Source organism: Haemaphysalis longicornis, unplaced genomic scaffold (assembly GCF_048455015.1).
Source record: "Haemaphysalis longicornis isolate Haplotype H1 unplaced genomic scaffold, Haemaphysalis longicornis Haplotype H1 scaffold_7, whole genome shotgun sequence".
Taxonomy (NCBI): Eukaryota; Metazoa; Arthropoda; class Arachnida; order Ixodida; family Ixodidae; genus Haemaphysalis; species Haemaphysalis longicornis.
Window position 1 is genome coordinate 108,873,432 of NW_027526422.1, and position 16,514 is coordinate 108,889,945.

Consider the following 16,514-nt stretch of genomic DNA (forward strand, 5'->3'; position numbering starts at 1 on the left):
TAACAAAAAGTAAGGGTTTCGTAAACCCCTAAAGGGCCATTGGTGACCTTCGAGCGTGATGGCAGGAACCCAATGCTAAGGAAAGAAGTCTCCTTGATACCAGTGTCTCTTCGCAACCGCTTTTTCGAGCGTGTTGCTGTAGGCACTTGTCAGCCTTGGGCCTTCATTATCAGATTGGGCACCCCATTCAACTTGCACCAACCATTGATTGCGCACAGAAGGGCATACTTCGCTTTTGTCTAGGCAAGAACCAACATCATGTCGGAGAACATTCTTCCAGACACAATTAATGAACCTGCTAGACTTCCTCGGTGGTTTGTGTCATCGCTATAGGAAAGTAAATAAAACGACGCTTTGCAATCACGTGATAGGCCTTGTTTACTAAGAGGCTTCATCCGAACTCCGTTCGTTCTTCACTATAGCTCTTGAAGCGACGGCTAGACACACTGCAAGCACTTTACCTGGAAGTTTTAGTATGAAATAAATGACACGTGAGGAAACGCCGACTGGCCGCATGACTATGATTTACCCACCTTTCATGCGAGATGTCAGAGAATCGTCTTCATGCCCAAATGATCATTAATGCCTATAAGTGCAGGAGAGTCGCAAACCTCCAACAGCAGAGAGCTGAGCGCCTAACAAAAAGTGTAATAGCAATTTGGCGGGGATAAGCGGCACAATTTGTGGTAGCAAGCCACTTTTGTATTGGAAAGAACAGCCTCAATGAAACAAGGATACATGACGTTTGCATTGAAAATGACACCTAGGTTTGAGTGCTCAACTGACACGTCATGAAAACAATTGTAATTGAAGAATTAAAAGACAGCCGTAAATATACATTTTCTAGCTTTTACAGAAATGATAAATGATGTTGACTTTAAGAATTTCATGACTCGATGATTCGACCGCCCCGTCAAGGGAAGATTTCCGCTTTCATATAGACATCGACGGTAAATAAATTGTTGGCAGTGAAAGAAAGGCATTTGAGATCTTAAGTAGGCGCATTGTGGCGCTTTTAAAACAACAACAGGTGTGGTTAGAAGATGTTTATGCCTTTTTTTCCTTTTTGTCTCCCGTTTCACGTGACGTCACGTGATGTCACGTGACAACGCGGAGATGGGTAGTCAGGAAGGAGGTGTATTTACAAAGGACACCGTAGCCACCGGGCGAAAAGACGGGTTGATGGCGCAAACCCAGCGGGAGCTCGGGCTTCGTCTACTTCCTCTTCATTCCGTTGGACATCCCCAGCGTCTTCCCACTGGAGCACATACCCCGATAGGGAGAGATTGCCCCGTGTACGTTTCTCGGGAATCTGTCCGAAGTCTGTGACACAACTCCCCCGCCACAGAAGCACCGTCCCGGTGCCTGTTATGAAGGAGGAGCAGTAGCAGGTAGACTCCGTCGGTGGTACGGCTTGAGGCGGCTCACGTGAACGAGCTGAGGTACTGAGTGCCCAGACGAGGTCAGAGGCAAAACAGGCACGATTTCGTAGGTGACGGGGGTGACGGCACGCTCGACGCGGTAGGGGCCAGTGAAGGGGGACATGAGCTTCTCAGACAGTCCAACTCGGCGAGAAGGGGTCCACAGAAGAACCAAGGAGCCAGGAGCAAAGTGTGCAGGGCGGTGACACTCATCGTATCGAGACTTCTGGGATGCTTGTGAGGCCAATAGTCGTTCTCGGGCAACCCGGCGCGCCAGTTCAGCGTGGGCGATGATGTCACGAGCATATGCAGTGGTCGGCTCACTTGAAGTCGGTAGGGTGGTGTCGAACGGTAAAGTAGGCTCACGACCAAAAAGAAGGAAGAAAGGAGAATATCCAGCCGTGTCGTGCCGGGAGGAATTATAAGCAAATGTGACATAAGGTAGTGTAACGTCCCAATCTCGTTGGTCTGTGGAAACGTACATTGCAAGCATGTCAGTGAGCGTTTTGTTGCGCTCAGTAAGGCCATTTGTTTGAGGATGGTATGCAGTCGTCAGAGTGTGCTTTGTTTCACAAGAGCGGAGAAGGTCCTCGACAACCTGTGACAAAAAGTACTGGCCACGGTCCGGGAGCAACTGTCGCGGAGCACCATGACGCAGGATGACGTCCTCCAGGAGGAAATCGGCGACATCGGTAGCACAACTCGTTGGGAGCGCACGGGTGATAGCGTAGCGGGTAGTATAGTCTGTGGCTACCGCAATCCAACGATTCCCGGAGGAGGACAATGGAAAGGGGCCTAAAAGGTCTAAACCAACACGATAAAATGGTTCGGTGGGAATGTCCAAAGGTTGCAACTGGCCGGCGGGACGTAATGGAGGCGTCTTTCGACGTTGGCAAGGATCGCACGCCGCGACATAGCGACGCACAGTCCGGTAGAGCCCTGGCCAGTAAAATCGTCGGCGGACGCGGTCATAAGTGCGAGCAGCGCCAAGGTGGCCAGCCATCGGGACGTCGTGGAGCTGGCGGAGGACATCCGAGCGAAGTTGCTCGGGCACCGCCAGAAGCAGGTCAGGTCCATCAGCCCGGTAGTTGCGGCGGTATAGGATACCATTCCGCAGCACGAACGCGTTCAGAGAAGGGTGCGTTGGCTGTGATTGGAGACGGTCGATAATAGGCCGAAACGTCGGATCACGGCGCTGGTGGTCCCCGATGTCTTTGAAGTCCGACAAAGAATAGACGCAAATATCCGTGTCGAGCTCATCAGTGGGAGGCTCGCCGACGGGATAACGAGATAAACAGTCGGCATCTCTGTGCAGTTTACCAGACTTGTACACAACTGAATAATCAAAGTCTTGGAGGTATAGAGCCCAGCGAGCAAGCCGACCTGTGGGGTCTTTCAGAGAAGAAAGCCAGCATAAGGCGTGGTGGTCGGTTACAACGGTAAACGGCCTGCCGTACAGATATGGTCTAAATTTGCCGACGGCCCACACCAGAGCAAGGCATTCACGCTCGGTGATTGAGTAGTTGCGCTCGGATGGAGACAAGAGGCGGCTTGCGTAAGCTATCACCCGGTCGAGGCCCGCCTGTGTTTGGGCTAGCACTGCCCCTATTCCATGGCCGCTGGCGTCCGTGCGGATTTCCGTCGGAGCAGAGCTGTCAAAGTGAGCCAGGACTGGCGGGTTTGACAGGTGGCCGATGAGCGCGGAAAAAGCCGACTCGTGCGCTTGGCCCCAAGAGAACGCTGCATCCTTCTTAAGAAGATCAGTGAGGGGGCGAGCGATGGCAGCGAAATCCTTGACAAAACGGCGGAAGTACGAGCACAGCCCTATAAAGCTGCGCACGTCGTGCACTGAACGCGGAATGGGGAAGTCTATAACGGCGCGTATCTTCTCAGGATCGGGTTGAACACCAGTGGAGTCGACTAGGTGGCCGAGAATCTTGATTTGGCGGCAACCGAAATGGCACTTTTTGGAGTTCAGTTGCAGACCGGCTCTACGAAAAACACCCAGAATGTCCGAGAGACGTTGCAGGTGAGTCTCAAATGTGGGCGAATACACAACGACGTCGTCAAGGTAACAAAGGCAAGTTGTCCACTTGAACCCACGAAGAAGAGAGTCCATCATCCTTTCGAATGTGGCCGGCGCGTTACACAGTCCGAATGGCATGACTTTGAATTGGTACAAACCGTCAGGTGTTACGAAAGCGGTTTTTTCTCTGTCTTTTTCGTCAACAGCTATTTGCCAGTATCCGGACCGCAAATCGATGGATGAAAAGTAGGAGGCACCATGTAGGCAGTCGAGGGCGTCATCAATTCGAGGGAGCGGGTATACATCTTTCTTGGTAGTTTTGTTCAAGTGCCTGTAATCAACACAGAAGCGCCATGAGCCGTCCTTCTTTTTCACCAAAACAACCGGTGATGCCCATGGGCTAGAGGAGGGTTCAATAACATCCCTTCTGAGCATTTCGTCAACTTCCCGCTGAATGACACCTCGCTCGGTCTGAGACACGCGATATGGGCGTCGACGTATCGGACTTGCATCCCCGGTGTTTATGCGATGCGTCACAACGGACGTCTGACCTAAGGGCCGGCCGTCGAAGTCAAAAATGTCACTATGGCTGGCAAGAAGGCAGCGAAGCTCGTCAGCATGGTGCGCTGGAAGGTCCGGGGAAATCATTCGTACAAACTCCTCTGATTTTGCGAGATTGTGGTGGTGTTCTTTGCCAACTTGGGCTGAGTCAAGGGCCATGGCAGAAATCTCGCAGTTATCCAATGGTGAAAGCTGGGCAAGCGCTATTCCTTGAGGAAGGACTTGTGTCGAAAGTCCGAAATTTAGCAACGGCAGTGTGATCCGATTCTGGGCAACTGTTACGACCGAAAATGGGAGAGCCACGTGTCGGTCGAGCAACACGGCTGTAACCGGAGAAACGATGTAATCACCATCCGGCACGGGCGGATACGAGGTCAGCGGAAGGTAGGTCACTGCCTTTGGGGCCAGGCGAATGTGCTCAGTGGAACGAAGCCGGGACTGAGGTTCGACATCAGCAGCAAGGGGGATCGGTAGCTCGGGCCGAAGAACACCTGAGGCACAATCGATTAAGGCTGCGTGGTCCGCGAGAAAGTCCAGCCCGATAATAACATCATGAGGGCACGTGTCCAGGACAGCAAACATAACAGGGATTTGGTGGCCGGCCAGTCCAACACGCACAGTACACATTCCGGCTACGGTGGTCATCCCACCATCGGCAACTCTCAAAACACGGGACGGGGCAGGCGTGAGGACTTTCCGTAGGCAGCGGCGAAGGGACGAGCTCATGACGGACAACTGCGCACCTGTATCGACTAAAGCAGTTACCGGGACATCATCGACATGAAGGGCTAATAAGTTGTGCTTTCCAGAACGAGGAGGTAGAGGATTTTCGGGCCGGGTCGGGAATGCAGCATCACCTCTGGGAGCTGCACTGCCTAGTTTTCCGGAGAGTACCGGGCGGCACGGTCGGGAATCGGAGACGAGCGGCGAGGTTGCGGCGATCGGGACTGGCGGCGTTGGGGCGAGGGTGAGCGGTTGAACCGGGTGTGCACAGGGTCTGCATTCAAGTGTTGGGTATCCGAGGTTGGGGAAGCACGGCGCTGCGCATCGGGAGTGTAGACATAGGAGAAAGGCCGACAGCCGTAACGAGGTGACGCATTGGGCGGGGGTGGAGTCCAGCGGCTCCTACAGTAACGAGCGATGTGGCCAATACGGGAGCAGTTGAAGCATATTGGTCTGTCGTCAGGCGTTCGCCATTCAGCTGGATTGCGGCGGCGGTTACCAAAAGGCGCTTGGGGGCCCATGTGCGTGGTCGGCGAAAACTGTTGGGTAAAAGGAGGATGGGGATGCCCGATACTGCACACTTGATGGATTCCCATGCTTGCCATTTCATTGCGAACGACGGCCTGGATTGCAGCGATCGTAGGGAGTTGGCAGCGATCATCTGCATATGGCAGTGTGGGGGTCGGGACCATCGCTTCGATTTCGCGGCGCACGATTCTGGTAATATCCGCAGACGGGGCGACAGGGTCCGGCCTGCGTGGAGCAGGAGCGGGTAGATGGACGTCATCGCAGGAAGATGTCGCAGCAGTGTGCGGGAGCCGGGCAAATTGTTGAGCTATACGGCGTCCCTTGGCCTGCTCAAATCGCCGGCACTCTTTGATGATGGAATCAACGGTGGCGCAGTCCTTACAAATGAGCAGGTGAAAGGCGTCGTCGGCGATGCCCTTAAGGATATGACCAACCTTGTCCATTTCTGACATTCCTGGGTCAACTTTGGAGCATAGGGCCAGAACGTCGTGGATGTAGGCGACGTAACTTTCAGTGGATGTTTGAGCCCGTGTTGAGAGCTCTTGCTTTGCCGCAAGCAGGCGACCAACGGGCTTCCCGAACACCTTTCGAAGCTCTTCTTTGAAAACATCCCAACTGGTTAGGCGTGCTTCATTAGTGTCAAACCATGTCTCAGCCGTTTTCTTGAGGCACAAAGCAGCGTTGGCGAGCTTAAGGGTGTCGTCCCATCTGTTGTGAGCACTCACACGTTCGAACCTACGGAGCCAATCTTCTACATCAATGTCGTCCGTCCCAGTGAAGTCGCCGGGGTCCCGAGGGTGGGACACAACGATGAACGATGAAGGGGATCCGGGCTCATCGGTAGGCATCGCGGGGCCGCGAGCGATGCGCCCACTCCGAAGTTCCGTGTTGTTAAGAAGCCGCGCTGGCGAGAGGTACAGGAAACCGGAAGTCCAGCACCTCCACCAAAGATGTCACGTGACAACGCGGAGATGGGTAGTCAGGAAGGAGGTGTATTTACAAAGGACACCGTAGCCACCGGGCGAAAAGACGGGTTGATGGCGCAAACCCAGCGGGAGCTCGGGCTTCGTCTACTTCCTCTTCATTCCGTTGGACATCCCCAGCGTCTTCCCACTGGAGCACATACCCCGATAGGGAGAGATTGCCCCGTGTACGTTTCTCGGGAATCTGTCCGAAGTCTGTGACAATATCACCGCGCTTAGCTCCGGTTGTTTACGTGGTATCACACCTGATGCGACTATGTTGCTCACCGCCATTGATGACGCCCTTACTTCGACCCAACGTGACCAACTATTGACTGTTCTACGATGCTTCAGTACATCATTTGAATATCATGACACTCCTTTGGGCCGCACGTCAACTGTTTCGCATGAGATCGACACTGACACCGACGCACCGTTGCGACAGCGACCGTATCGTGTGTCCTCCACCGAGCGTCGTGCTATTGAGGAACACGTGGACATGCTAAAACGCGATGTCATTCGACCATCGGTGAGTCCTTGGGCTTCTCCTCTGGTACTTGTCAAGAAAGAAGATGGATCCATTCGGTTCTACGTGAATTATCGACGTCTCAACAAAATATCTCGCAAGGACGTTTACCCGCTGCCCCATCTCGATGACGCTCTTGACAGCGTTCAAGGGGCCGAGTACTTCCCATCAATGGATTTGAGGTCTGGCTACTGGCAATTGCCCATGGCCGATGCCGATCGCTCTAAAACGGCATTTGTAACACCAGATGGCCTCTACGAGTTCAATGTCATGCCATCCTGTCTCTGCAATGCGCCCGCGACATTCGAACGAATGATGGACAAGGTATTGCGTGGTCGGAAACGCAAAACATGCCTTTGCTACTTAGATGACATCATCGTGTTTTGACCAGATTTTACGACCCACCTAACGCGCCTGGAACAATTGTTGAAATGCCTCACTTCCGCCGGTTTGCAGATGCCGCTTCGCTTCTCGGAAACTCATCATTTTGGGCCATGTCATTTCGAAAGACGGCGTCCTCCCGAATCCAGCGAAACTGCGTGCTGTGGCGGGTTCCCAAAGCCGACTACGATGAAGGACCTGCGAAGCTTTAAAGGCCTCTGCTCCTATTTCCGGCGCTTTGTACGGAACTTTGCCTCCATCATTGCTTCCCTCAAGCAACTTCTAGGCGGAAGGGGAGAAATTTCTGACTGGTCCGCTGACTGTGAAAACGGTTTTCTGAGGCTAGGCCGTGTCCTTACGTCGCCACCCATACTCAGACATTTCGATCCGCGCGCACCAACCGAACTCCACACCGACTCTAGCGGTGTGGGATTGGGTGAAGCCCTCGCCCAACGAGAGGACGGCTATGAGGAACACGTAGTCAGTTATGCGAGTCGTAGATTGGCGAAGGCGGAAACGAACTACTCTAACAGAGAAGGAATGTTTGGTTATCGTTTGGGCATCAGCAAGTTTCGCCGGTACCTGTAGGGACGCCCGTTCGACGTCATGACGGATCATCATGCTCTTTGTTGGTTGTCTTAACCAAATGATCCCCCCGGTCGCCTCGCCCGCTGGGACCTCCGCCTTCAAGAGTATGATATCCGTGTTGTGTACAGGTCAGGACGCAAGCATAACGACGCTGAGGCCCTTTCTATCTCTCCGCTTCCATCGGACGTCGCGAGCTTGTCGACGACAGATAACAACCTGGCGCCTGTCGCCATAGCGGGCATGGCTGCTGAGCAGAGTAAGGACCCGTGGATCTCCTCGATTCTCGAATATCTTTCATGCCCGTCGGCAAACGCTGCTCCAAAATTACTGCGCCGATAAGCTGCCTACCCACTGCCGGTTCGGGACGAAGTCCTATACCGCCGAAACCAGCACAACGACGGCCGAAGATGGCTTCTAGTGATTTATCGCCACCTACGCAAAGAAATTTGCTCTTCCTTTCACGGTGACGCGCAGTGTGCTCACGCTGGAGCACTGAAAACGTACAAGCGCCTTAGACTTCGCTACTACTGGCGCTGAATGTAAACCTTTGTGACAAAGTTTGTTAAATCCTGCCCAGATTGTCAACGGCGCAAGACACCTCTGCAGCAGACCAGCGCTCCACTTCAGCCGTTGCCCTGTCCACCGGGTCCAAGGACAACCTCCATGACCGGGTCCCTTCGACCGAGTGGGCATTGACCTATACGGCCCTCTTCCCAGCACAGCATCCGGTAACCACTGGATCATCGTCGCCATTGATCATCTAACGCGTTACGACGAAACAGCTGCACTACCGGCGGCCACGGCTCGAGAAGTAGCGTCATTCCTCCTTCAGTGGTTCATTCTTCGTCACGGTGCTCCTTGCGAGCTACTCAGTAACCGAGTTCGCGTGTTTTTATCCGACGTCGTGGAGACCCTTCTAGCTGAGTGCAACTTTGTCCCCCGCAAAACCACATCATACCACCCACAGACCAAAGGTATGATGGAGCAGTTTAACCGCGCACGGGGGGATACGATCGCAATGTACATTTCCTCGGACCATTCCAATTAAGACCTCGTTTTTTTTCTTTTGTGACGTATGCTTACAACACCGCTAAGCAGATAACTACAGTATTTTTGCCGTGCTTTTTGCTCTACTGTGGTGAGCCTTCATGCATGCTGGACACTATAGTTCCGCACCGACCTGACGCCTCCGAATTCATGCCAGTTTCAGACGTCGCTCGACGCGCCGAAGAATGTCGCCAGCTTGCTCGTCGCTTTACATCGGAAAACCAGCAGCGCCAGAAGGCATGTCACGATGTTTCGGTCTGAGCTCAAACTTTCCCGTATAGATCCCTCGTTTTGCTCTACATACGGTGCCCGACTCCCGGACTTTCACCAAAACTTGTCACAATACCACGGCCCCTACCGGGTTGTGGAGCGAACATAGCCGGTGAAATATGTTGTTGAGCCTGTAACGCCCATTTCAGACCACCGCCGTCGGGGGCGTGAGACAGTTCATGTCGCGCGGCTCAAGCGCTACTATGAGTCGCTCGTCTCGTGTACCTCTTAGGTCGCCAGGATGGCTTCTCCTTTTCGCCGGGGGTATTGTAGCAAGTATGTATGTAGCGCACATGGAAGAGTAATTTTGACGAGCGTCAGAAATAACGGACAAATCTCCGTATGTGGGTATGCACCGGATGCCGACGATGAAGAGGACGCTCTGGTAGGGCCGGCTATGCTATCGTTCGGGGCATCCGAAACGGGGTTTTGCGGCCGGGATGTATGCTCTGCTCTCCTGCGCTACATTGAAAATTCTAAACGATTCTCTTTATGATTGAGATTGGTCATCCTAGCTTTAATTTTCCAGTTTTTTTTCTTCTCAAAACCAACTGATCTAAATTATCCTTCCTAGGCGTGTCGTGAATTGATAAGAGTACCATTCATTTTAACAATCCTCTGTTGTTTGGCCGATCCCCTGATTGGGTATGCGCCATTAAATATCAGGATCAATAACAACAACAACAACAATAAAGCTCAGCTTCGCGAAAAGCTGGTCGTTTCGGCTTGCTCCTCCTGCGTTGACGCCTCGCTCACGAATAAGAGAGCCCATCCTTCTCACGAAAACCTCGGAAAGCAAAGGGGAGAATGTGGTAGGTGATAGAAACATATAAAGAATTTTTTCAGACAGAAAGTGGTGAAAAAATGCCCGCCGGGTGGTATCCTGCAGACCGTGATCATGCAGAAAAGAAGTGGGGTTCCACCAGAAGAAAGATAAGACAACCAGGCTGACTTCGAACACTAGAAGAAGACGTATGCAACAGCCTGGCAATTTCCTGGCAAATTACCCAGCACCTTAGGCTTAGCGGGCTAATATTTCCAGCGGAGGACAACGCACTGAATAAACGAAACACAGTTGTACAAAGAAAGTTGCAACGAAGTGACTTCTCTCATCCCACCATGTGGCACAACGTTTGCAATAGTTGCTAAAGGCAAATGCAGGTGGTGAAACATCGCAGCCGCCACTTTACAGCACATGGTCTGTAATTGCACGCTAAACCCCACTTCGCTGACTAAGGCACGCGAATTCAAGTAATGACCAGTGGGAGGCCGGTTCGTATAGGTCTCTTCCCAGGATACAAGTTTCTGTCATCCAACTTTCAGGGGACTCCACCAGACACCGCCGGTTCCTGACGGCCATCTGATGATACGCAAACACCAGACATTACCACACATTGCACTACCAAGAATGAACTTCCAAGAATAAACTACCAAGAATGTACTCTTTTCTCCACAGTGGTAACAATAAATTCAATCTTCTCGCTGTTTCTCTGGAGCTCCCTACCTTGAGTTTTACACCGTAACGCGTACTCTCGGGTCCAAAGAGCAAGCGCTTACAGCACCAGTAGCCGTGAAGTGACAGCAGGAAGGCGTGTCAGCTCACTCTTTTCTGGTTCATTTTTTGAGGCATCAGCGCTCAGTACTCTCTGCCTCAAGCTCTAAACCAGGTCAGCCCTTGCCAGAAGGGCTTGAATGACGCAATGGTAATAAGTGCATATTGTTGATTGGGAGTTAGGGAGACCATACAAACAATGGCGAACTAAAAGGAAGAAGCCGGCTTCCATCTGTGCTTTGAGAAGACTTCTGAATTATAGATAGGCTGTCCGTGCTGATGTATGCGTTTGTCAGTGTTACTTGAAAAGAGAGGTGCTAGGTATCTCACTACTGTGGAAAATACAGTTTTGATTGCCGACAAACCCGACAAAAACGTTTGAACAGGGCGTTTGTTGTTTCGAATATTTCACGACTGACAGTACAAAAAAAAACGTGGAACAGCACGCTGCAGAAACTCAAGCAACACTTTTTATTTGCTTTTATTGAGGCTCCAATCAAGAGTAAGAACTGGCTGCTCAGGAAGTTTTACAAAACACACACTATTAGGCTAATTACTAGTGCGGGTGTATGTAGCCACGTTTTTTCCAAGGATGATGAGTTAAACCTTCATTCACATGTCGGCGTTCTGTTCCAGCACGTTGTACAGGTTATATGGCCTTAACCAATAAAAATCCGGGCAATCTCCACTAACGTGAAACTTGGGGAGGAGCGAAGCACGCAGTGTATGCGTGCATTCTTGTCGCCTTGGAGTTTTTGCCAACCGAGATGAAAGCGTCGGGGGTACAGGTGTGCAGCTTTGTTCTAAAAGTCTCTAGTCTTTGAAGCACGAAGCTCTGTAGCGCGAGGCGTACACGAGTGCTCCAGTGTTTTTAGTACGCGCTACGAAGCGTCCAGCGCGAAGCGTAGAAAGGTTTCCCGGTGTTTTTGTACCTTGAGTACATAAAACAACAATTTAGACTACGATTACGACGACGACGACGACGACGACGACAATGATAGGAGACGCCAACAGGCTTCGCCCCTAAAACTGTGACTCGTGCTGCCTCCAGCCTTCCCGTGTGATACGAAAGCTACAATATCCCCAGATAGCTATTTATTTGGTCGACTTTGCAGGATACGAACCCTGAATAATTACAGTCATAGTATTAAAAAAAGTGGCATCGTCTTTACCCGCTGCGACGGCAGTCGTTTACTGCGAGCTCCGCGCTCTGCTGCACCCATGTAGCACTTCTACGCACAGGTGGCCGAAATGTAAGCTGAGCACGTCTTCGTGAATTTAGAATAATTTGAGTTATGCGGCTGACAACATAAACAGAATATGTGGGTCCAAATTTTATTATAGAGTGACTTTTTTGACGAGTCACTTAGAGATTACTGGCTAGGCGCATGGCGGAGAAATTCCCTCAAAATCTCCAACCACTGCTCCGTCACATTTTTGGGGCAACTGTACGTAATGACCATGTAATTTCACAAGTCACATTGTGACACATCACTTAAAATAACCAAAGAGACGTAGGTGGGATGACAGTATAGTTAGGCGGATACATTGTTTACAAAAAGCCTTCAATGAGAAATAAACCTACAAGATTTCTCGGCCGGGTGGTAGGAATCAGGAAGTAGACGGCTCGGTTCACTCTTATAAGCCAGAGCGTGAGAAGATGTTGGCGATGAAACGCGACAGGTCCTCCGTGAGCCGCTCATTGTGATTCAGCGACAGGAGCACCAGGATGCACACAGCGCCTACAGACAAAAGTATCAGGCAGGAGAGCAGGTGGCGTCCGGCCGATACGGCGCGCTGGTGCAGGTTTTGGTTGTCCAATTCCGGCTCCGGAGCCTGGTTGCGTTCTGGAATAAATTAACTTAAATCACTTTTTGGAGGTACTGAGTGCTACTCCAGTAAGCTCCAACCATCGTCTGGAAGGGGCCGTTTGGTGGAGTGCATAGAATTGGGCCATTGAAAGTACAGTCAAAAGCTGTGTAGCAGTAAACAAGGAAGCGCGTGCCGCTCAATACATGTATAGCGTTCTGGTGAGAAGCTAGCGTGCTCTCGCCGCTTGTGCGGTTGACGGGCGCACTCCCTGAAAGCGCTTTACCGCGCGGCTGCCTGCCTCATGAGTTACGTCACGAAAGATGATACGTTTTTATCACCCGATCGGGCGGCGAAAAGCAAACGTTTTAATGCGTTCGCTCCGTTTCCCGCTTGATAAAATCCCCTTATTGGCGCATGTATTTTCTGTAATCGTTTACAGATATCTAAAGTAGCTGTTGCAGCAGACAACAGCACAATCAACCAATGTCAGGGAGTAGATCCGCCAAATATACGAACTATGGCAGTTCGCCCTCACATCGCTGTACCACTCTGCATGTGCGGAGCTACACACGCGCTCCTGTGTTTACTGTTATAAAGCTTTCGACTGTACCTTCGCAGCCGAACACAAACACACGTACGCCCGCACGCGCACACACACACCCGCCTACACAATCAGCTACTAATCTATAAATGCATTTATTGTACATAGTCATATCTCAGGAAACTTCAATACGATTCTAATTTATATGCTTCAGAAATTATATAGCAAAGTCCCAATGAGGCTTGCAAAAGTATATGGTTTCTTGGGCAAGTTGCTATTATAATTTGCTACAGAAAAAGCGATCTTCAGACGAGAACAAGGGGAACAGCGATTTCTGGCGTCATGTTTTTCTTGTGTCCATCATTGATGCGCGCTTTCCAGAATCACTCAGGCTATTTTTCTTCATAGCCCAATTAAGAAACTGGACGTTTGTATGTTTTCTCTGGCTTCCGTACGCAGCTGATATTCTCACTATAATGTTTTTTTTTTCATTCTCGGATCACTAAAAGGAAAGATTACACGGATTGTTGAACCGCTGATTGTTAAACAATCACCGCTCTCATGCAAAAACGGGCCCTTCTTCGCCTCTATCAAGCCATGTTAACACTCCTAGTCATTCTTTTGAACAGCTGAAGGCCACAATTCTCGAATATAGTTTTAAAACGCATCATGATGGCGAGGTTCGTGAGTCCTACCTTATCTATAAGTTCAAGTAAGAGTCGTTTGGCATCAATGAATGTTATGCGAAACTTACGTGTCTTTCCTCCGATTAAATTTTGGTTTTCGCCTACTCCTCCACACTCTACTTTTTATTCATATGCTGGTATTCCGCATTCCTCAGGATATTGTTATGCCTGTTCATTTCTTTCCCCCTCGATAATATTCTCCCATCAGTTGGCGACTCCCAGTAGACGGTTATAGTCTCGTGCCAGCACCGCGTTTTTAGCACTGTCGCTTCACTGAACCAAATCTGACCAGCAAGTCTGAACATTAGTTCTCGGTAGATGGCTGCGGCACCATTGTTAGCTTTGGTACTCTCACCTTGTAATCGATTTGTTCACGCCAGCGTGTGTGGTTGCTTTCCTCTCCGTTTCCTTTTTGGTATTCCTGTTTTCTAATTGTTCATTGCTGACTGCCTCGGCGTTTCCTGAACTGCTACTTCGCGCCGTGGAGAGTGCGCGTCATGTGCGTGCACCTGCCTTCTGTTATCTTCGATTTCATGACGTGCTGGACCCGGTCTATTTTTTTCTCTTTTATTTTTTTCCTTTTCTTTGTTGCTTGTTGCTGCTCTTTTGATATGAATGTACACTCATTTCCTGTCGAAACTGCCTGTCTGACTGTTTCTGTGCGCGCTGCCCTTTCTTCCCACCACCAGAAGCCAAGTGCATGTACTCTCTCATGTTTCAATCTCCTCACTCTGATTCTTACAGCGGATGTGTAAGGCCAGATGTTCACGATATGCGTGCATGGGCATATCTTTTGACCACTCGCTTGCCCCCAGTTGCTTCGGGACACTGAAAATAGCAATTACTTTCTTAATTTATTTTTCTTGGTACCTATTTCTCATGTTCGTTCCAAGTGACCATGATTTCTTTGTTATCTTTTTGTTTTGTTATTCCCATGCCGAATGCGTGTATAGGCATATCTTGTTTTCACCCCTCTCGTTCACCCTTGTTGTCACGGGTGAAGAGGGCAATTACCTTGTTAAATGTTTTTAGTTCTGTTTGTTTTTTATCTTTTTTCTTACGTTCGTATCGCGTGACTGTGATTTCATGTTATCCGTTTTTCCCCTCTTCCAATTCTCTCCTTTTTTTTCGCTGCCCACCAACTATGATCCAATTTACCTAAATGCAGCCATACGACTACAAAGGAAAGCTATACAGTCCTGGACCAGGACGAATTTTTCTTCAACTGCGAAGTTTCTGAGAAAGCTGGATAGCTTTCCTTTGTAGCCGTATGGCTGCATTTAGGTGGATGTCAAACTTTCCTTCACAGAAACTTACTCCACCTTGGGGATTTCCCCTAAATCTGGTCGATTATGATCCATTTGTACATACTCTCTCTTTCCTTGGCCTACCCTCGCCCTTGCTACATTCTATACATACATAACCTTGAAACCAACTTATTCTGTACTCTCAAGAAAGGAAGCTGAACCATCAATATTGCTTTTATTTTTGAATGGTTTCCTCTTATGGGTCTGCCTCTACATACCTTGTATATATATATATATATATATATATATATATATATATATATATATATATATATATCTATATATATATATATAGTGAAAGAAGTCGACTGACACCTTTCCCGTTTTTGTTGCCAACAGTTTCGGAGTTAGAAACTCCTTCTTCAGGGTATAGATATCTATATATATATATATATATATATATATATAAATATATATATATATATATATATATATATATATTTATATATATATATATATATATATATATATATATATATATATATATATATATAAATATATATATAAGGTTTGGCAGTCAAGAAAACCTCGGAAAGCAAATGGAGGTTGTGGTGTCATAGAAACAGACGATGAATTTTTTGACACAGAAAGAAAATGGTGTAAAATTGCCCGCCGAGTGGGATCTAAGCCCAGGACCTCCAGAATACGTGTCTGGTGCCATGACCACTATGCTACCGGCACGGCTGTTTCCCCACCACTTTCTCGGGTATTTATGTTAGCGTATTTTTGTTTCCAGCACTTGTGGCTGGTAGCCAGCGCCACTCGGACTATTGGGGGTGGAGGGGACCTGCTTTTTAACCTCCGGGCAGTGGCTCGAGTGTCTACGACATGTAGAGGGTGGTCGACCAGCGTTGAACCCTCTTAACCTCCCTATGGCACCAAGACTGCCAGGACAGAGGCCCTCGCATGCATGTAGCGAATCAGAATGGGAAGTGAGGAGCTCGTTGAATTAAGACAGAACTATGGTTTGGCAGTCAAGAAAACCTCGGAAAGCGAAGGGGAGAATGCCGTAGGTCATAGAAACAGATTAAGAATTTTTTGAGACAGAAAGTGGTGACAAAATGTCCGCCGGGTGGGACCCGAAACCCACGACCTCCACAATACGCGTCTGGTGCGATGACCACTACGCTACCGGTGGGGCTGTTTCCGCACCACTTTCTCGGGTATTTATGTTAAGGTAGTTTTTGTTTCCTGCACTTGGGGGTGGTAGCCAGCGCTACTCGGACTACTCGGTGTGAAGGGAACCTTCTTTTTAACCCCCGGGCCGTGACTCGAGTGTCTACGACAAGTGGAAAGTGGTCGACCAGCGTTGAACCCTCTTATGCTCCCTATGGCACCAATACTGCCAGAACAGCGGCCCTAGCTATGCATGTAGCGAATCAGAATGGGAAATGAGGGGCTCGTTAAATTAAGACAGAAATAAAGGTTGGCAGTTAAGAATGCCTCGGAAAGCAAAGGAGAGAATGCGGTGGATCATAGAAAGAGATGAATAATTTTTTGAGACAAATATTTTGAGACAGAATATATAGCTGGGATTAGGAGTGATTATTAATCGTAGGCTGGTGTCATCCAACGCACCACTG